Source organism: Lactuca virosa, chromosome 7 (genome assembly GCF_052849685.1).
Source record: "Lactuca virosa cultivar CGN04683 chromosome 7, Lactuca_virosa_CGN04683_v6, whole genome shotgun sequence".
Lineage (NCBI taxonomy): Eukaryota > Viridiplantae > Streptophyta > Magnoliopsida > Asterales > Asteraceae > Lactuca > Lactuca virosa.
In genome coordinates, this window is record NC_136432.1 from 12,566,492 (window position 1) to 12,588,797 (window position 22,306).

Genomic DNA, 22,306 nt, shown 5'->3' on the forward strand with positions numbered 1-22,306 from the left:
TTTTATTGTTGAAGTCAAGAGGTTAACAGTGTGATGAGCAACAGATTTCTCGTCATGTACTCCGCCTCCACCATGGTGATGATGAGAAGAAAGCCAACGACTTAGCAGGCCATGACTGAGTTCAGAGCTATTCCTCTGACCATATATTTGACTGCCAGAGCCCTGTTGCCGAAAATAAAAATATAAATGTATAATAAGTGAAGTAAAGACTGAAGTAAAGTAAAGGAAGTTGAGTTACAGATGGTTTGCTGCTTTGTTTGCGGTAGTAGTAGAGCATTCCTCGGCTATCGAGAACAAAAAACCTTCGTTTCCATTCGCCCTTGAGGTTTGAGGAGCGCTTGGAAAGATTCCCTTTCCCGGTTCGCTTACCCTTTGGTTACCCTAGTCGATCGATTCAAGCTTTCATGAAAAACCCTAGGTCGCGACCGATAGAGACAAGAAGGATTAGGCGAAGGTAGGATTGGATCCGATTTCAAAGAGTAACAGTAGATTTCACTGAAAACCCTTTCCTGGTTCGCTTGACCTTTGGTTACCTCAATCGATCAATTCAAGCTTTCAATAAAAACGCTAGGTAGTGACCAAGAGAGATAATAGGGAAAGAGCGTCGATAATCAGGGCAAGAGGGAAAGGAGAAAAAAATGGCAGGGTGTTTAATTTTTAGGATTTTATTTTCCCCCTGTATGGAACGCGCGTTCCATTAAAATTTATAAAGCGACATCATTAGACGACGCACATTTTATTATAGGTGCCCTCCGTGTTTTTTATTTAATTATTTAGACACTAATTTAAGGACACGCAATAATGTGTGACCTAAATCCTTAAATTTTTTGAAGAGACGACATTTTTTTAATGTCACTCTCTTTTGTGTAACATAAATCAATGAGTGTCGTGGTTTACGCGTCGTAAAAGGGTCTTTTTCTTGTAGTGCAAGACCCTTATTTTGATTATCTTTAAATTTTAATTGTTTTTCAATCATTGATGCAACTACCTCACTTAAGACATCATATTTTTTGAAATTAAAATCTGCATTTTCAATTTTGTTTTTCAATGTGTCAAGCTCGGCAGTCAAAGAGGCAAGTTGTTTCTTAATGTAGTTATCATTTTCACATTTATTGTTGTATTCCTCTTGAAGGGTTCTAAAGTCATTTGTTTTGGCCTCTAGTTTCTCTTTTAATGGTCTCTGGTCTTTCTTAAGAGTATATTTCTCATATTTTAGGTCATCGTTCTCCCTTTTTTATCAATTCAATTTGCTCACGTAAAAATTTAACAGTTTTACTGCAAGTTTGAAAACAAGAGATTTCACTGACCGGGATGTTTGCGGAACTCATTGTTTTTTTAAAAAAATTGCCCTTTGACTTAAAAACTTAAAAGTCAACCTTAAATTCAAATTTAAAAAATCAAACTTAAAAGTCAAACCGAAAAGCTAAATTTGAAAATTTGAAAGTTAAACGAGAAAGTCAAAGTTTAAATTCAAATGTCAAACTTGGAAGTCAAAGTCAAAATTTTAAGGTCAAAAGTCAAAAATAATAGTAAAAAATTAAAAGTCAAAGATTTGGGTTGAAAATGAAATTTTAAAATTTGAAAAATTGAATTTTGGGCAAAAAGTGTTAAAAATGTGAAAATAGAACTGAGAAATCGAATGCTTTTGAATTAAATTCGGAAGGAATGAAACCTGTGGCAAGCTAGATCAACTCGTAAGGCGCCTGGTTGATTTCGCAAGGGACCCGGGTTCGATCCTCCTCCACCCCAATTATTTTTGAATAAAAACGTTGAACGAGAAAGAGACTGCTGCTGAACGAGTAAGTGGGCCGCTGAACAAGAAAGTGGGTTGAACACGTGTTGGGCCGTGAATTGTCCGAGAACTGCAAACTCTCGTGGGCCGTAAACGTTCGAGAAACCCTATTTCGTGATTACGTCCTCCGTCAAGAAACCCTACCCGCAAACGCTTCTTCGGCCGTGAAAGCTTCTTCGGTCGTGAACCCTTCTTCGGTTCACGAAAAAACAGCGTTTTTCACCCCTATTTGATCCAAAACTCGATCAGAAACTCGTTTTTATGAAAAACGCAAAGAACAAACACCCACTATTTTTCCAAGAACTATCCAGAAACGCAAAAATCCTTCAAAAATAAGATAAAAATGCTCCAAATCTGGAAAAATTGATTGATACAATCCAAGCTTTGATACCAATTGTAAAGTCTCAAATCCAGGAACCAAACCAGTGATCAAACAATAACAATCAATCAAACAGTAACAGAACAAGAAGAATAAGAAGAAATTGATCAAGCAATGCACACGTTATATTGCTAGGCCTCAAACACGTCTGGTACACCTTGATTACACACACTTCACATCGTGAACTCTCTGACAACGCTACTGCACTCTGACAGACTCTGACACTGTTTATAGGAACAGACTGGCCGTGAACAGGGTTCACGGCCGAAAACGTGTCCACGGCTGTACACCCGTCCATGGCCGTGAACACCTTTACAACCGCAAACAATCACCAAAACACACATTACAAGACCAAGACCCTATTAAGACCTATACAAATAGTTGCCTAGCCCAAACCACTAAGTTGTGACCTATCAAATTCCCACTAATGGGGGGATAATGTAACAACCCATTATTTTCTTTAAGTCAAAACCGATGAATAAAATTTGGAGTTTTATTTATTGCGTAAGTCTGTGAGGGTTAGAAAATAATTTAAATTATATAAATAATGTTTATATAAGTTTTCGGAATCAAAAACACTCAAAAATCAACATCTTTCCGGTCGAAACCGAAAACCCTCGCACCAAAACCCTTTTTGGCCGAAAACCTTCGGACCGAAAACTGATTTCGGCCGAAATCTCTTTTTCGGCCGAAAACCCAACCGTATATAAGTTTTTCATTCGAAAACTTAATCATTTCTTACCGTTTACACTCGAAAACACTCTCATTTTGCTCCCAAAGATCATCCAAGAATATTCAAACCTCCAAATCTTCAAATCTTCATATTTTCACCAAGAACATCCTTCAAATCTTCAAGTGACCGAAAACACCCAGGACTGAGAACCTGTGTTCGGTCGAGAACCCGTTTTCGGCCGATAACCCCTTTGGAACCGAAAACTCTCTTCAACACTTATACAATTCTCGGTAATCATTCTTAACACAAAATAAGTGTTGTCTAACACTTTCATTAATAGCTTCGCTAATTTAAATACAATTATGTGTTTAACTATCATTAGGATACCGTTAATTCCGTGTACCTCAATCTGAGGATCATCTCTACAGCACCGCTATCATTACACAAACACATACTAGAGGTGAGTTCAAAACCCTACATTTTTCCTGTTTTCAATGTTTTTAGGGGGGAATACAAGTAAACACAAGGATTTCTGTGTTTTATACGAATGATTTCAAACAGCCTCAAAACCTTTGCAATTAATTCAAAAAGGGAATTCACTACATTTTACAAAAAGATTTATATATTTTAACCCTTTTTGTACCATGTCGAGCATAAGGGTGTCTTTCCTTCATACAACTAAATTGCAAAAGTTTTCAGTACAGTACAGAACATACAATTAAACTATAATTAGTATAGTTGAGAACACAACATTACTTTTACTGAGTTCGATACACGAAACAAGAACATCCATACAAACTATAATAGGTATAGTTTGGGATATGTTACACTATTTTACTAGTTCAAGAACATTATTCAGAAACTAACATATAAGATATGGTAGATATAGTTTATGGAACATTACACTATTTTTCCAGATACGAGGAAACATCACTAAATAATTATTTAAGTATAATTATTTTACAGTACAAGTACTTTACTACAAGGTTATACATACATATTCAATTACAAGAGAACACTACAACACTACACGCAAACTAGTTAATACAGGGTTGTGAGGCACTACTTCATTTTACCCGTCAGGGTACAGGGCTAAATCCTTTACAATATAACCATAGTCTCCTGGAGGGAGAGCGTGAATTTGTGTATAGATCTATACGAGACTGACAATCCCGCACCTAAACTGTTAGCTACAGTTAGGCCGGCAGGCCTGGGGTGACAAATGTCATAACGTTTCCGATGCCTGAAGAACGTCGTAGAGGTCACTAGTCATATCAAGCATGGTTATACGAAACTCACAACAGTATAAACTAAAACATTTGTTTACGAGATTACATTTCTTCAAACGGATTTATTTTAAATAATAAGACTACACTACATTACAACTGGAGGATTCCAGGGATTACAAACAAACAGTTTTATTTTAATTAATGAAACTACATTACACTACTATACATTACTACTGGTGGTATCCATGGATTTATACACAGGTTTTCATACAGTACATTATTATACATTACAGCTGGTAGTATCTAGGCATACATACAAAGTTTTTCATACAAGGGTTTCATAACAAACACTGTTATGTTATACTATTACAGAATACAGTAACAAACGTACATTTTGGTCTTAAGGCCTAAGACTACTTTTCACTACTAACGAAAATATTGGATTTTATTGAGGAATATACGAACATTTTTCAAAGATCAAAGATAAGTTTCCATTACAAAACATACTTATGAACTCGCCAACTTAAATGTTGATAAACTTTCAAAACCACTTGTATTCTCAGGGAACCGGTAGACAGGTACACCCACAGGTTTTGAGAAGACGGAGCTTTTAGAGTCGCGTATTTTATACTTTTATTATACATTTTTGATGTCATACAAACTATGTATTGAACAGATGTAAATACTATATTAAATCAATGTAATGGTTGTTTTTGCTTCGATTACTATTATGCAATTGCTGTGATACTGTACATGACGTCCTCCACCCCCAACCGTTTCCGCCATTCTGGTTTGGGGGTGTGACACAAGGGAGTGCCAGGCAGGGTTGACAGGAGAGCTCCAGGAAGGGCTGGAAAGGGAGCGCGAGGCAGGGCTGACAAGAGAGCGCAAGGCGGGGTTGGTAGGAGAGCGCCAGGCAAGGCTGACATGCCAGAGCTGTCTAGGCCATGCTAATGGACCTAATATCATCAAGTACCCACAGTCTAATGTGATTGGTATGCGGTCAATTTTTGGATTAGGTGTCTAAGCCCATAACTACAATTTTATAGATGGATATTTGAGTAAGAGGTTATTTATGATTTATTAATATATTATAAGTATAATATATTAATTGAGGAATCATATTATTTAATTAGTATTGATCAAGAATTAATGTAGTAATCAAAAGAGACTAATTAAATTGATACATATGGTTTGGGCTATTGATCCATGGTTTGATTAGTGATGGGGTTATTGGTTAATCCATGAAGTATTTATCCAAATCAAATGGGTGGGTCATAAGCTATACGGGTATGGATTATGGTTACACATGACCCTTGATATTCTACATATATATATATATATATATATATATATATATATATATATATATATATATATATATATATATATATATATATATATATATGTGTGTGTGTGTGTGTGTGTGTATTCATAAGCTAAAATCGACAACACCTTGCATTCCAAGAAGAGAAGTCGATTTTAAGTCTCCTTAGCCTCTATCATATCCATCTAGTTGTTTATTGGTGTTTATGACTTGTTTGAGGCACAACACTTAGGGTGCTAAGTTCTCACAAGGTCAAAGTCTTACTAGCTACATAAAAGGTATTCTTCTAACTAGTATTATGATTCATGTATCAAATTTTGTATGCTAGTTTAGGCTTTATGCTTTGGAAATCAATGTTGCATGTATAATTAGAGAAAGCTTAGATCCAAAGCATTAGGGTTGTATGTGTAGCATAGGAATGTTGGAGTACATCAAACCCAACAGTGGTATCAGAGCCATGGGTGTCTTCTATTGTATTGATACAATTGTGTAATTTACAAAGTTGAAAAACTGCATTTCGGGATTCTGCCAGGGCCAACTCGCCGAGTCCATCTTTGAACTCGACGAGTTGGATGATGTTTGCCTTGAACTCGACGATTCCATTATGGCACTCGACGAGTTGATGCATCTGATGGCAGAATCTTCGAGTTTTTGGCCTGGTTTGGAATAGGAACATTACCACAAACTGTTTTGGTTCATAAAATTTGATTTTAATGATATGGTAATGTCTATCCCCACCCAATAACATGATGTTTTTCAATTTCTAAGATAACTACTTGTTTATGTGCTAAATGAATTATGCTATAAGATGTCTTATACGCTTTATGATGTTGTTATTTGATCGGATCCATCGTCTATTTCCGATCGGATCTGAAAATTTTATGTGTTCAGATTTCTAAACGTTTAATTACGATATTAGAACTGGTGTAACATCCCAATTTTCAAGACCAAAAATTTTGTTTTTAATTAAGTACCTCATAAAACAATTTACTGAAAAACATCAACGATTCATATCATTTCATAAAACCTTAGACACGTGTCTCAAAACCATAACATAAAAATTAATAATGTCAGAGTACATTCCCATGGATCTCAAAATGCGGAAATCATATGTGTGCGATGCGTTGCTACCATGACCGCTCCTTCCCCTTCGCTGAAGAGGTACCTGAAACACAACTAAAAAGTGTAAGCATCAAGCTTAGTGAGTTCCCCCATCATACCACATACCATACAACATACATACTACCAGGCGATTCTGGGGTGCCTGACATACCCATGTCAAGCCATTCTGCGGTGCTTGACTTACTTACCCATGTCAAGCCATTCTGGGGTGCTTGACTTACCCATCGGTTTATCTGAACCGACTACTGGGGACTGTCTCACCCGATACCACTACCACATAATGACATAACATAAACATTCTATTAGGCATGCATGGGTACTGACTACCCCTTTGGTATTTTTCAACCGGTATCTGGGGACTATTTCACCCCTACTACTACTAACACATATAACAGCGCATCCTAGCACTTAAATCATATCAGATAGTGGCAAACCAGACGATTATCAAAAAGACAATCATCTCATACATAAACACCTACTGGTGGGCCGACATTGGTGCCTTAGACTCACCTCTACTGGAAGGTCAATCACCTCAATGTCGTAAAGTGTCTGAACTGTCCTTGTTGGCGGAATCAACCCCTCTCAGTTCCTACACATAACAATCTTTCTTAATTACCATTTCCTGGTCAACTCAGGTCAAAGTGAAAGTCAAGTTCAACACCTTAGTCAAAGTTAACTCTGGGTCAAAGTCAACGTCCTGTTGACTCAAATCGCCGAGTTGGCCCCACAACTCGTCGAGTTCCGAAATCATGAAAACGCCAAGAATTCGACCCTACTCGCCGAGCCTTACAAGGGCTCGCCGGGTTCTCCTTTAAACAAAGTCGGGACCTTCTACAATTGACTCGCCGAGTTCGTCCTTGAAGTCGTCGAGTTCATCTTCATCCAATTTAAGGTGTTTAGTCCTTGACTCGCCGAGTTCATGCTTGAATTCGTCGAGTTCATCTTCATATGGTTGGGATATTGCCTTGAACTCGCTGACTTCATCCTTGAACTCATCGAGTACGTTGATCTTCAGGTCCATAATGAACCCAAATGGCTGAGTCTTCTTCCAACTCAACACAATGCTCGATATCAGAAGGGGTTTTGGGGGAAAATACGACCTGACTCGCCGAGTCACATAAGTGACTCGCCGAGTCACATAAGTGACTCGCTGAGTCCCTCTATATCAAAAACTATTCAGTCGATTTTAGATGGTCCTAATGCATCCAAAACATAGATCTGGCCTCCTAGGGTCCATATTACACGTAAAGCTACAAACTTGACATTCATGCATGGGGTTTTTGGCTTAAAAGGCTCTAAAATGAGTTTTATATGATGCATGGGACTCCCATGGCCATAAAGTTGGCACCTTTATGCCATGGGAACCCTCAATGGTTCTAGATCTGAAGTCATACGCCCTTAGAACCACAAAATCCCGAAAATGGCTCTACTAAAACTTAGAAAAGGTAGAAACTTATCCTAACTAGAGATCTAAGAGATAAATGGTCAAGGTTGAAGCTTTTTACCTTGAATGAGCTGGAAATGAAGCAAAACCTCTATATCTACTTGCTTCTTCTGGAACCACCAAGCTTCCACTTCTTTCTTCAAGCTTCAAACAACCACAAAGACACAAAAATGGCTCAAGAACACTCCAAATTCTTTAGGGTTTCGAGTTAGGGCTTTTCTGGACTGTGAGAGACAGTGGAGGATGAAGTAGGACAAGATAATGTGTTTAAATAGGGTGAAAACCCTAAATTTTAGGGTTTCATCAAGGCAGTCCTACTCGTCGAGTCGGGCTCCCGACTCGTAAAGTAGGTTACTTAAAACCCGTGTCCATAATCTAGCCTACTCGATGAATTGGGCCTCCAACTCGTCGAGTCACATTGTAAAACATGCAATTACTTATATTTAAAATATGTAATGGGAACCAGGCGTTACAAATCTCCCTCACTTATTTTAGACTTCGTCCACGAAATCTGCTACTGCATCTGGAAAAAGCTCGGGGTAGTGCTCCCTCATCTCGTCCCCTGGCTCCCAAGTCCATTCTGAGCCCTTACGGTGTTGTCATTGCACCTTCACCAACTTGACCCTCTTGTTCCTTAGATCCTTCGACTTCCTGTCGAGGATAGCTACTGGTCGCTCAATGTAGTTCAGACTGTCATCCACCTGAATATCCTCCAGAGGCACCACTGCAGAGTCGTCTACCACGCACTTCCACAGTTGGGAGACGTGAAAGGTACTTTGAATCTAGCTAAGCTTGGCTGGCAGATCCAGCCTATACGCCACCTTGCCCACCCGGGCTGCAACCCAGAAAGGACCGATGTACCTGGGGCCCAACTTGCCCAGCTTCCTGAACCGTATGACACCTTTCCAAGGTGACACCTTCAGGAGGACCATATCCCCAACCTGGAACTCCAGGTCCGAACGCCGCTTGTCGGCATAACTATTCTACCGACTCTGAGCATTCTGAAGCCTGCTCCGGACCTACTGGATCCTCTCTGTCATCTTGAGTACCAGTTCGGTACTCCCTACGACTCTCTGCCCAACCTCACCCCAGAAAATCGGGGTCCTACACTTCCTCCCGTATAACATCTCGAAGGGAGGATGGTCGATACTCGCGTGGTAGCTATTATTGTAGGAAAACTATGCCAAGGGAAGGTAGGTATCTGTCACACCCCAAAACCGGAACGGCAGAATCGTTCGGGGGTGGAGGACGTCATGTACAGTATCACATCAATGCAAAGTAGTAAACAAGCAACAACATCATCCATTGCATTAATAATATAATTTCATACAAGTGTGTTCTATCAAGTTAAATAGACACCAAAAATATGATTTAAAATAAAAGATGAGTCTTGAACGAGCTCCATCTTCTCAAAAACTGGCACCGGTACCTGTCTACTGGTGACCTGAGAATACAAGTTATTTTAAAAGAGTTTATCAGCTTTAAAGCTGGTGAGATCATAAGTATATTAGTGTCTGTGTTTGTAAGTATGTAATGTATAAGTTTGAAAATGTTTGTAAGTGTTTGAATTCTCCTAGAAAACCCTATGTTTCCTACTAAAAGTAGCCTTCTACCAAGGCATCTAGTGGTCGTGTGTGTGTCTCTTGTAAGAGTATGTATTTTCCCAAATCTGACTATCATTAACCAAAAATATAGTTTTTACATTACTGTTTATTGTGTGAAGATCACAAAGTGAATGTAATGGGAAAATGAAATAGTACTGTAGTGTTGTATTAAGTAGCTACTGTTGTACTAACTACCTTAAATCAATTGTTATTTAAAGTACCATGTGATCGGCCTGTACCATACTACCGACTAGAAACACGACGATGTAAGACGTTGGAAGAAATGACGTTTCGCACCCGTAGACTTGCAAGTCCCACTGTAGCGAGCAGCAAGGTGTAGGATAGTCAATCCAGTATAGATCTATACACAAACTCAACGCTCTCCATTTAAGGAGATTCTGGATACAAAACGGGCCATGACAGGTGATGTCATGCCCCGTTACGTGGCTCACATAACTGTATTAGTGCACTTGTGAATGTATTGTATGTACTAGCTGTATTGTATGTTCTCTCCCTGTCTAGTATGTACGTATGTTCTCACTGTATGGTATTGTTTGTTTCTCATCATATTATTCTCTATCTGTATGTTATGTTCTATCTGTATGGTATTGACTCATGTATGAACTGACTCTTTGTATGTTTCACTGTTCTAGTAATAGTATTAGTATCTCTCTAAACTATACCTATTATAGCTTACTAGTAATGTTGTTTGAATGTATGAACACGTGTGTATACCTTTGCTACCCAAAGGTATTGAATAGAAAGAAGTAACCTTTTATATCTATACACATATACATGATATATGACTAGGATTCAAACGACCTTCGGACAAACAACCGATACCCTAAGTCCACAACCAAACAAGGAACAGGAGGTAAGGTGAGCAATCAGTCCTAAGTCCTTTAAATCCTACTTATATAACTATATCTATATAGATACACATTTAACAGAATATAAGTTTAAAAAAGTTTAATAAAAGTATTTGACATGTAAAAGAGTTTAATAAAACAGTTAAAGTAAAACAGTTTGATAACACAGTGTGAAAAGTAAGAAATCCACTTGTTTGGTAGTTATTAATCACATGTGATTGATATAATAACTATAATAGTTCAACTTGTATTCCCCCCCCCCCCCATAAAAGCATTTAAAATCATTTAAAAGGTTGATTAAGGGGTATGAACTCACATGTAGTGAGTGGTTTGGATGAACAGATGTTATAGGATGCTAAGTGTCAAGTGAAGACTTGAACACACACAAGGATCCTAGTTAACATATAATAACACATATATGTATCCAATTAGTCTTTAAACAACTAATTAACCAAGTTAAGACATCCTAAGACATGAAAAACACTTGGTTTAAGTGCTATAAGTACTAAGGATTGCATCTAAGGGTTGTAGGACCTTGCATTTGAGTTTAGGGTCCAAGGGTAAACTCTTTTGGAGTTTACGGTTTTGGGACCAACTCCCTTGGAGTTTACGGTGGTAAACCCATGAGTTTATGGTCGTAAACTCATGGTACTTCTACCATTTTGTGTTTTGAAGTCTTAAAGGTCATAAGGAAGCATCCTAACTTCAAGTCCAAGCCTTAGAAAGTGATTGGGGCACCATTTCATGACTTTGTAGAGTTTACGGCCCATGGACCATTTCTCCATGAGTTTACGGCCGTAAACTCTAATGGTTCATGGTCTTTTTGATGTTTAAGGTCCTAAGCACTTGAAGGATATGATCACTAGTATTCCAGGCTTGGTAAGGGACTAGGGCACACAATGGTCCCTTCATTAGAGTTTACGGTACAAGAACATGTTGGACCGTAAACACCTTTGATCTTGTGATTCTTTATGTTTTCTAGATGATTTACAAGTGTAACAAGCCTTATAACAAGCCAAGGTAAGAGTACTTACTATGTAGAAGCTTGAAAGGGTGTTACAAGTCCAAGAACACTAGTGTGTGTTCTTGGTGTTCTTGGTGAAACTAAGAACACTTGAAGATCTACACAAATGGAATGATTTCACGGATGGAATCATGTAAGATCACTAGATTAAGTACGATATCAACTAATTAGGGCAAGAAACACTTACATAGTTGAAGATCAAGAAGGAAAATCGGATGCTACTTGAGAGGATTTGAGTTCTAGTTCTTGAAAATGGTAAAAAAAAGTGTATAAAATGACTAAGTGTCATATTTATACCCCTTGGGGTTTACGGCCGTGAACACCATGTTTAGGTCGTAAACTCCAAACTCTTGGAGTTTTGAGACTTTATTGTTGCACAATAAACCCTAGGGTATCCTCTCTCATGTTATCTCTTGAAGTACTAACTTTAAAACACTCAATCTGACACCAAAAAGCTTGAAAGTTAGCAGAAAGAGTTCTGACTTCTATTGAAGTGACTGGTTGTACAGAATAGAAATTTCGGGTTGTCACAGTATCCCAGCTACCACCGAAGTCTAAAACGCATTCTCGTAGCATATCCTCCAAAACGTATTCTCGGATGGTCTACTCGATCTGACCATCCGTCTGCGGGTGAACGGTGCTAAAGTGTAGACGAGTACCCAAATCGTCATGGGATTTCTTCCAGAATCTTGAAGTGAACCGCACATCTCTGAGAAATCACGGAGACTGCAACTCCGTTTCGAGCTACGACCTATCGAATATAGATGTCGGCCAGCTTCTCATCCGAAATGCTCTCCTGGATCGGTATGAAATGGGCACTCTTGGTCAACCGATCCACGATGACCCAAATGGAATCCACTCCTCGCGCGGTCCTGTGAAGCTTGGTGATGAAATCCATGGCAATATCTTCCTATTTCCACATGGGGATGTCCAACAACTGCGTCTTTCCGTGAGGCCGCTTGTGCTCTGCCTTGACCTTCCTACAGGCCAGGAACCTCTCTAAGTACCAGGATACATACCGCTTCATACAGGGCCACCAGTAATTAGGACGAAGATCTCTGTACATCTTCGTCACCCCGGGATGAATCGAGAATCGGGATTTGTGCGCCTCCTCCATTAAAATCTGGCACACCCCTCCATGATATGGAACCCACACTCTACGGTGTAGTGTCAACAATCCATGGCTATCGTAGTTGAAGGAGGAAACATGTCCTACAATACGCTCTCTCTTCCGATGTTCCTCCTTCATAGCCTCCTACTGGGCCTCTTGGATCTGCTCCAGAAACGGAGTCACCACTGTCATCTGCAAGCGAACGTCTCTGATCGGGTCGGCCTTGCGGCTAAGAGCATCGGCCACAACATTGGCCTTCCCGGGTGGTAGAGGATCTCACAATCGTAATCCTTCACCACATCTAGCCACCGACGCTGCCTCATGTTCAGATTCGGCTGATCCATGAGGTACCTCAGAATCTTGTGATCCGTGTAAATGGTACAACGGACCCCATAGAGGTAATGTCTCCATATCCTGATGGCAAATACGGCCGCCCTCAACTCTAAATCATGCGTCGGGTAGTTCGCCTCGTGAGGCTTCAGCTGTCTCGAGGCGTAGGCGATGACATGGCCTCTCTGCATCAATACTGCACCCAAACCTGAAATGGAGGCATCGCAGTATACCACAAAATCCTCCACGCCCTCTGGCAGGGCTAGGATCGGCGCCTCGCATAGTCTCTGTCTCAATGTCTCAAACCCTGCCTGCTGCTCACGCGCCCAACGAAAAACAACGGCTTTCTTCGTCAGTCGGGTCAAGGGTACTACTATCTTGGAGAAATCCTGAATGAATCTACGGTAATAGCCTTCCAATCCAAGGAAACTCCGAATCTCACATGGAGACTTCGGAACCTCCCATCTCATCACGACCTCTACCTTGGCTGGATCGACCAAAATCCCGTTCTGGTTGACAAGGTGCCCCAGAAACTGCACCTCACGCAACCAGAACTCGCACATAGAGAACCTTGGCATACAAGCTCTCCCTCCTCAGGGTATCCAACACCTCCCGCAAGTGCTCCTCATGTTGCTCCTGCGTCTTGGAGTAAACCAATATGTTATCGATGAAAACTATCACAGACCGATCCAGCATCAGTCTGCATACGCGGTTCATGAGATCCATGAACGCAGCATAAGCATTGGTGAGCCCGAAGGGCATCACCACGAACTCGTAGTGGTCATAGCAAGTCCGGAATGCAGTCTTCTGTACATCCTCATCTCTGACCCTCATCTGATGATAGCCTGAACGTAAATCTATCTTGGAAAACCAAGATGCCCCATGTAGCTGGTCGAAGAGATCATCAATCCTCGGGAATGGGTAACGGTTCTTCACCGTTACCTTGTTCAGCTCCCGGTAATCTATACACATCCGATGCGACCCGTCCTGCTTCTTCACGAACAACATCGGGACTCCCCAGGGTGAACTGCTCGGTCTGATGAATCCCTTGTCTAAAAGCTCCTGCAGCTGTTCAGACAACTCTTGCATCTCGGGAGGAGCCAACCGATACGGTGCCTTGGCTATTGGAGCCGCACCAGGGACCAGATCGATCCTAAACTCCACCTGCCGCTGCGGAAGTATCCCAGAAAACTCCTCTGGAAACACATCCGGGTACTCTCGCACCATTGGCACATCGCTCACAGTCACCTTGCCTTCCTCTCGGGTATCCATGACGTAGGCGACATATCCGGCGCAACCCTGCTGAAGGTAGCGCCTAACCCTCGCTGCTGAGCATAAAGTTGGTCAGCACGGTGGCCTCTCGCCCTGAATCATCAGCTCTCCCCCACTTGGGGTCCTGACACATACCAACTGCTGCGCGCAGTCAATCACAGCCCCATTAGGGCTAAACCAGTCCATACCGATCATGACCTTGTTCCCACAAAATGGTATGGGAACCAAGTCTACCAGGTAGCGTTCCTCGAACAGCCTCAAAACACAACCTCTGAAAACCTCTGACGCTTGAACTGATCGGTCGTCAGCAATCTCGACCTCTAGAGGTAAATCCAACATGCCCGAAGACTCAGGGAACCTCTTGCTAAGTGCAAGAGAGACAAATGATCGGGTAGCACCCGCAACGATCAACACCTGAACTGGAATACCGTTCACAGGGAACGATCCTAAACAAAACACATAACATGGCACATAAATATCATAAACAACATATAATAAAATCTAGGGAGAAGAAATCATACCCGTCACCACATCGGGTGCGGCGCGTGCCTCCTCGGTAGTCAACTGGAAGGCTTGGCTACTCACCACTGGAGCCTCTGACTTGACCTGCCGGCCATCAATAATCCGCAGGGTCGCTGGAGCTGGCACTGTTGTTGTCAATCTCGGGCATTTGGCCTTTTTATGGCCCTTCTGATTGCAACGAAAGCAAATCAGGTATGATGTCTGAAAGGTGGGGTAGGGGCAGTACAATCCCTACCAAAGTGCCCAGTCTTTCCACACTTATAGCAGCGCGATGATCCCAGTCTACAAGCTCCCTCATGCAGCCTGTCGTATTTCGTGCAGCGGCCCTGCCCCGGCTGGCCCTTCGACCTAGTGTCGGATCCCTTGGGTTTCTTCCCGGAAAGCTCAGTAACCTGCTCCGTATCTGCCTTCCTCTTCCTGAGGTGCTCCAAATCAATCTCCCTCTCCCTCGCCCTGGCAATCATGGAATCCAGGGTCGGGCATGTTGAGTAGCTGACATGCTCCCGGATATCAGCTCTCAACATTTCATGATAGCGGGACTTCCACATCTCCTGCATACCGAGGCACCAATAAGGCCCTCTCCCGAAAGTTGGCGGTAATCTCCGCCACCGTCTCAATAGTTTGTCTCATGTCAAGAAACTCCCTGGCGAGTTGCTGAAGCTCCACAGCCAGCACAAACTCAACCCTAAACCTGGTCACAAAGTCCGACCAGGTCATAGCCTTAATGGCTGAGGCTCCTCAAGAATCACCAAACAACTCCCACCAATCCCTAGCCCTATCCCTCAAACATCCTGCAGCGTACCGGACCTTCGACCCCTGAGGGCAGAAGCTCGTCAACTGGGCAGACTCCATGTCTGCAATCCATCTCCTGGAAACAATGGGGTCCTTCACCCCGTGGAAGTCTGACGCATCGCATCCCCTGAATTCCTTAAAGGATAGTATGCGCACCCCTGACTGGCAAGCTACCCAGTCACTCCTAGATGCCCTGAGGCGATCCTCCATCAGCTCAATAATCCCTTCCTTGATCGACCCGAAAATCATCGGGGTCGACTCAAGGATGCCTCTAGTGATCTCAGAAGAAATGAACTCATGTAGTCCCTCATCAACTGGCAAGGCACCTGATCCCGAACCTGATCCTAAACCTAATCCTCCTTCGTGTCGCGTAATCATCACCATTCTGAAACAAGACACATAATCGTTAGGTTTATACATCACCTCGGAAGGTCTCACATACTACAAGTTCCCTGGTTCTATCTCGACCCTCCTTGACTCGAGTACGGATCATCTGCTTTCAGTAGTACGGGCCCATACTACCTTCCACATCTATCCGTACTTTCCTCAAGGTTTTCCTTGAATTTACCAAGTCCCTTCTACTGCTACTGCTCTATGTACCAATCTCATCCTAGGATTACCCTAGGGTAACTCTCCGACCTACTCTATGCCATCAGCTGCATAAGGAATTCCTGTCACCCTTAACTAACTAGCTTGCGAATACCATCACATATCACTAAGACCAGATAATTCTTCGAATGAGAGATTCTGCCCTACAACGGTTGGACTCAAACAAGAGCTGCGCAATAGGGCTAGACCTACCCTTCTGAAATTATTTAATTCTCGCAATATGTAACTTAACGTATTCATTTACTAGTTAGTTAAAGATAACTAGAATCCCTAAAAGCACAAAGCAAGCAACATTCGAGCCTTGAGTAACCATACCATACATATCCTATTCAGGCCATCATATTACTGACTAATCAGTTCTAGCATGTAACTCAATAAGCACATATAACAGGCACATAAGGCATCTTCCTAGATCCTTAGCCCTAATCTAGCATGCAGTTCTCTTATACATATAATAGGCATACAAGGCATCCTTCCTAGATCCTTGGCCCTAATCTAGCATGAAGTTCTCATAATCATATCAGATTATAACATAACATGTATAGGTATATTGGGAAAACTTACTTGAGCTCGGCCGGTCGCATGCATCACACACCTTGTTCTTTCTCAAAAATCCTTATTTTAAAATTTTAGAAAACTATTTTCTTGTAAAAATATTTCATACCCTCGATTTGAGTTTAGACACCCCCGATAGTGTGTCCGTATCCCTCAAACCAAAGCTCTGATACGAACTTGTAACATCCCAATTCTCAAGACCAAAAATTTTGTTTTTAATTAAGTAACTCATAAAACAGTTTACTGAAAAACATCAACAATTCATATCATTTCATAAAACCTTAGACACGTGTCTCAAAACCATAACATAAAAAGTAATAATGTCAGAGTACATTCCCATGGATCTCAAAATGTGGAAATCATATGTGTGCGATTCGCTGCTACCGTGCCGGCTCCTTCCCCTTTGCTGAAGAGGTACCTGAAACACAACTGAAAACTGTAAGCACGAAGCTCAGTGAGTTCCCCCATCATACCACATACCATACAACATCCATACTGCCAGACGATTCTGGGGTGCCTGATTTACCCATGTCAAGCCATTCTGGGGTGATTGACTTACCCTAGTCAAGCCATTCTGGGGTGCTTGACTTACCCAGATCAAGCCATTCTGGGGTGCTTGACTTACCCATGTCAATCCATTCTAGGGTGCTTGACTTACCCATCGGTTTATCTCAACCAAATACTGGGGACTATATCACCCCCTACCACTACCACATAATGACATAACATAAACATACTGCTAGGCATGCATGGGTACTGACTACCCCTTCGGTATCTTTCAACCGGTATCCGGGGACTATTTCACCCTACTACTAATAACACATATAACAGAGCATCCTAGCAGATAAAGCATATAAGATAGTGGCAAACCAGATGATTATCACAAGGATAATCATCTCATACATAAACACCTACTGGTGGGCCGACATTGGTGCCTTAAACCCACCTCTACTGGAAGGTAACTCACCCCAATGTCGTAAAGTGTCTGAACTGTCCTCGCTGCCGGATTCAACCCCTCTCAGATCCTACACATAACAATCTTCCTTAATTACCATTTCCTGGTCAACTCAGGTCAAAGTCAAAGTCAAGGTCAACACTTTAGTTAAAGTCAATTCTGGTTCAAAGTCAACATCCAGTTGACTCGACTTGCCGAGTTGGCCCAACAACTCGTCAAGTTCCGAAATCATGAAAACGCCAAGACTTCGACCCTACTCGCCGAGCCTTACAAGGAATCGCCGAGTTCTCCTTTAAAAAAACTCGGGACCTTATACAATTGACTCACCGAGTTCGTCCTTGAACTCTTCGAATTCATCTTCATCCGATTTAAGGTGTTTATTCCTTGACTCGCCGAGTTCATCTTCATATGGTTGGGATATTGCCTTGAAATCACCGAGTTCATCCTTGAACTCGTCGAGTACGTTGATCTTTAGGTCCATAATGAACCCAACTGGTTGAGTCTTCTTCCAACTCAACACACTACACGATATCAGAAGGGGTTTTGGGGGAAAATGCGACCTGACTCGCAGAGTCACATAAGCGACTCGCCGAGTCCCTCTATATCCAAAACTATTCAGTCAATTTCAGATGGTCCTAATGCATCCAAGACATAGGTCTGACCTCGTATGATCCATATTACATGTAAAGCTACGAACTTGATGTTCATGCATGGGGTTTTTGGCTTAAAAGGCTCTAAAATGAGGTTTATATGATGCATGGGACTCGCATGGCCATAAAGTTGGCACCTTTATGCCATGGGTACCCTTAATGGTTCTAGATCTGAATTCATACCCCCTTAGAACCACAAAATCCCAAAAATGGCTCTACTAAAACTTAGAAAATGTAGAAAGTTGTCCTAACTAGAGATCTAACAGATAAATGGTCAAGGTTGAAGGGTTTTACCTTGAATGAGCTGGAAATGAAGCAAAACCTCTGGATCTACTTGCTTCTTCTGGACCCACCAAGCTTCCACTTCTTTCTTTAGGCTTCAAACAACCACAAACACACAAAAATGGCTCAAGAACACTCCAAATGCTTTAGGGTTTCGAGTCAGGGATTTTCTGTACTGTGAGAGACGATGGAGGCTGAAGTGGGACAAGATAATGTGTTTAAACAGGGTGCAAACCCTAAATTTTAGGGTTTCATCCAGACAGTCCTACTCATCGATTCGGGCTCCTGACTCGTCGAGTAGGTCACTTAAAACCCGCGTCCATAATCCATTCTAATCGACGATTTGGGCCTCCAAATCGTCGAGTAATAGTGTAAAACATGCAATTACTTATATTTAAAATACGTACCGGGAACCGGGCGTTACAACTGGCATGTAACTTGTTGGAGTAATTAGGAGGATTACACGCCTAAACCGTCTCTATCTATATTCTCGTCTCGATATGCTGAACGCATGCTTCCGTGAACATAACATTTTGGCAAAGACTCGTAGCGAATGGAGTAAACAGAGGAAACAAGGAGGCTTACGATAGCGAATGACACTTATAGGAAGATATCGTAAGAGCGGTATCTTGCCTTTAGAATGCGTCTAATAAATAATATGTCTTGTACGGGAGAAGTACACTTTCGATTAGCAGAAAGAAAGAACTTTTGGTATAATCCATGAAGTTATCCCATCATCTGCCATTTACACCACCAACCGATTTAAAGCAGAATTGATGACTGAAGATACGCATGGAAGAAGTCCATTAGAGTCTAGTGAAATTTTATGATTATTTGGACACATTCGTATATGTTAAATTGTTTTGTGATTTTAGTAAATAAGAACTTGGGGACTGCAAGACAATACTTGGGACAAGTATGAGTAGGTGTGAAAGGTAGTAGAGGCCTATACTACCGGAAGTACAAGACTTACGCTTGGATCAGGGAAAGTCACAAGGTTACCAAGGCACTAGTAATTGATTATGTTTTGTTCATGTCTGTCGTTACCATCGTTTCAGTAATAACTAAGAAGATGATTGTTAATCCGACCCTAGTTGTCATATCAAATCGAGTCTGACTAAGATGAATATGTTACGTGGTTAAAAGTACCAAGATCGATGTAGCATCTAACTTAAGTCAGAAGATTGAAGTAAAAGATAATCGAAGCGATCAAAAGAGGTATCACAACCGTTGTTAAGGTAAGAAGCTTGTAGCTAGAAGTGCTACATGCTAGAATGTGATTATATCACTTTAGAGCGTGAAGGAAGGTATATTCCATTCTGGAATTTGACTCTAAAAGACCTGAGTCTAAGCGTTGCATCATACGACGATATCTCATTAGAACATGTCCCATCGATCTGTTATGGTAATCGAAGTAAAGAACTTATCTTAATATAATTATGTTTAAGAAAGAGCACGAGTCTCCAATAAGGACTGAGTTTGTAACTCTAAGGTTAAGATTGAAAGTCGAACATAGGATAAAGAGTGGGTGCAAGATTGTGCACCGCCAGCAGTCAAGTAGTCCTAGAGTTAGATACTCATTTGAATGGACATAAGAGTTACGATTACCACCTAGGATGGAAAGGAAATTAACGGAGTCATTATACAAGCCTTGTTTTTTTTATGATTCTGGGACGTAATCATCCTAACGGGGAGATAATTGTAACACCCGTAGATTCGGGCTAGTCAATTAATATATAATAAGCGTTAAAAATGATTTTTTTATAGAAGATTATCTTGGATAAATAATATTAACCAAAGTAATAGTTAGGGTTAACAATTGTAACCTATTTGCGTAATAAAGAAGAATTATTTGAATATTATATGTTTCATGATTATTATAATATATAAAAATAGGAAAAATCAGTCGAATCGACCGTAAATCGTAAAAATAAGTGCGCCAAAACATATATATTATTATATATTTAGGAAGTACACGTCGTCCCAATCCCGGAAATATAAATTTCATCGAAATCCGAATCCGTATGAATTAGATATGATTTTTATAAGATATAAAAGTCAGCCGCACACAACGAATGTATGGCGTAAAAATCTACGAAGAGAATGGTCGACTTTTAGCTAATGCGACCAAAAAGAAAATCGTAGTACTCCTTAAAATAGGAATTTTGAGAAAAAGAATGCAAAAAACGGAGTCCGTACGAGAGAGTTATGATTTTAGCAAAATTATTTAATTATATAAAAACATGGACAAAAATATAAATTCAAAATTAGCCGACGGAGTCTAAACGAAAGTTGTAGATCTTGTCAATAGCTACGCGTGGATATAAAGAACGACAAAAACGGTGTTTGTATGAACGAGTTATAATTTTTAATAACACATTTACATATTAAAATAAACTATAAATCATATATACGTACACACACACACACACACACACATATATATATATATATATATATATATATATATATATATATATATATATATATATATATATATATATATATATATATACATATGTATATATCATTAGAAAGGTATCGACGATGCGGTCGTTATAAGACTAGTGTTGAGTAATTTCGACATTAATTTAGTACAAATTGTAACACCCATAAAAATCATGCCAAATTTAAACTTTTAAAACATTTCAAAACCATTAATCATTACAAAACTTGTTTTCAAAATGTATAATATCAGAGTATCCTAGAAAAATAAACATAAATATGAGGAGCTGTACGATCACGCCTTTGCCTTGCCGCGATCCCCTGATGTACCTGAAACAATAAACTGAAACTGTAATCCCGAGGCTTAGTGAGTTCCCCCAAAATACCGATACAATAACACATATACAAATAACATCATGTACTGGGTCCACACCTTTACAGTCTGGATTACCCCTGGGCCCACAGTGTGAGTCTGGATTGCCTTCTGGGCCCACAGCTCACATCTGGATTGCCACCGAGCCCACAGTACGAGTCTCCCTTAGCTCGTATCTGGAATGCTCTCGAGCCCACAGTATGAGTCTGGCATGCCCCACCTGGCCCTCAGCTCGTATCTGGAATGCTCACGGGTTTGTTGGTTACCGCATGGAGCAGTATCGCCTCAACCCATCCCACATAATATGTCAACATATAACACAACTAATGCGCATACAAGTAATCACATAATAATACAGGTAGTCTTACAGATCTACCTAACTAGCATAGCAACTAGCATGCAACACTAACTCATACTCAACATACTACCAACTGCTAGGATATCATATCCAATGGGCCGACCTTGATGCCTTAGACCCCTTAGTATAGTGAGGTAACTCACCTCACAAATGTCGTACTCAAGTGATAAGCTCAACTCTCAAATCACCGACACGAACTCCACCACCTATAGTTACCATAAAACCATTTCCATAAATTTCCAAATTACCAAAATACCCCCAGAGGTCAAACTGGTCAACCCTTGGTCAAAGTCAAAGTCAACAGTCAAGGTCAACAGTCCATGTTGACCCGACTCGTCGAGTGCAGTTCACCGACTCGTCGAGTCCTTCCTGAACTCAAGAAGTTGTGAAATCCTTGGTTGACTCGTCGAGTTTCCCTGTAACTCGCCGAGTTCATGCGTGTCCAAATGTTGGGGAAACCCTAACTGACTCGCTGAGTCACCCTACTGACTCGCCGAGTCCATGCAGAAGCCCTTGCACGACAATCTTCATCAGACTCGCCAAGTTGGCCATGCAACTCGCCGAGTCCCTTCAGTCCTTTCTTCATTCA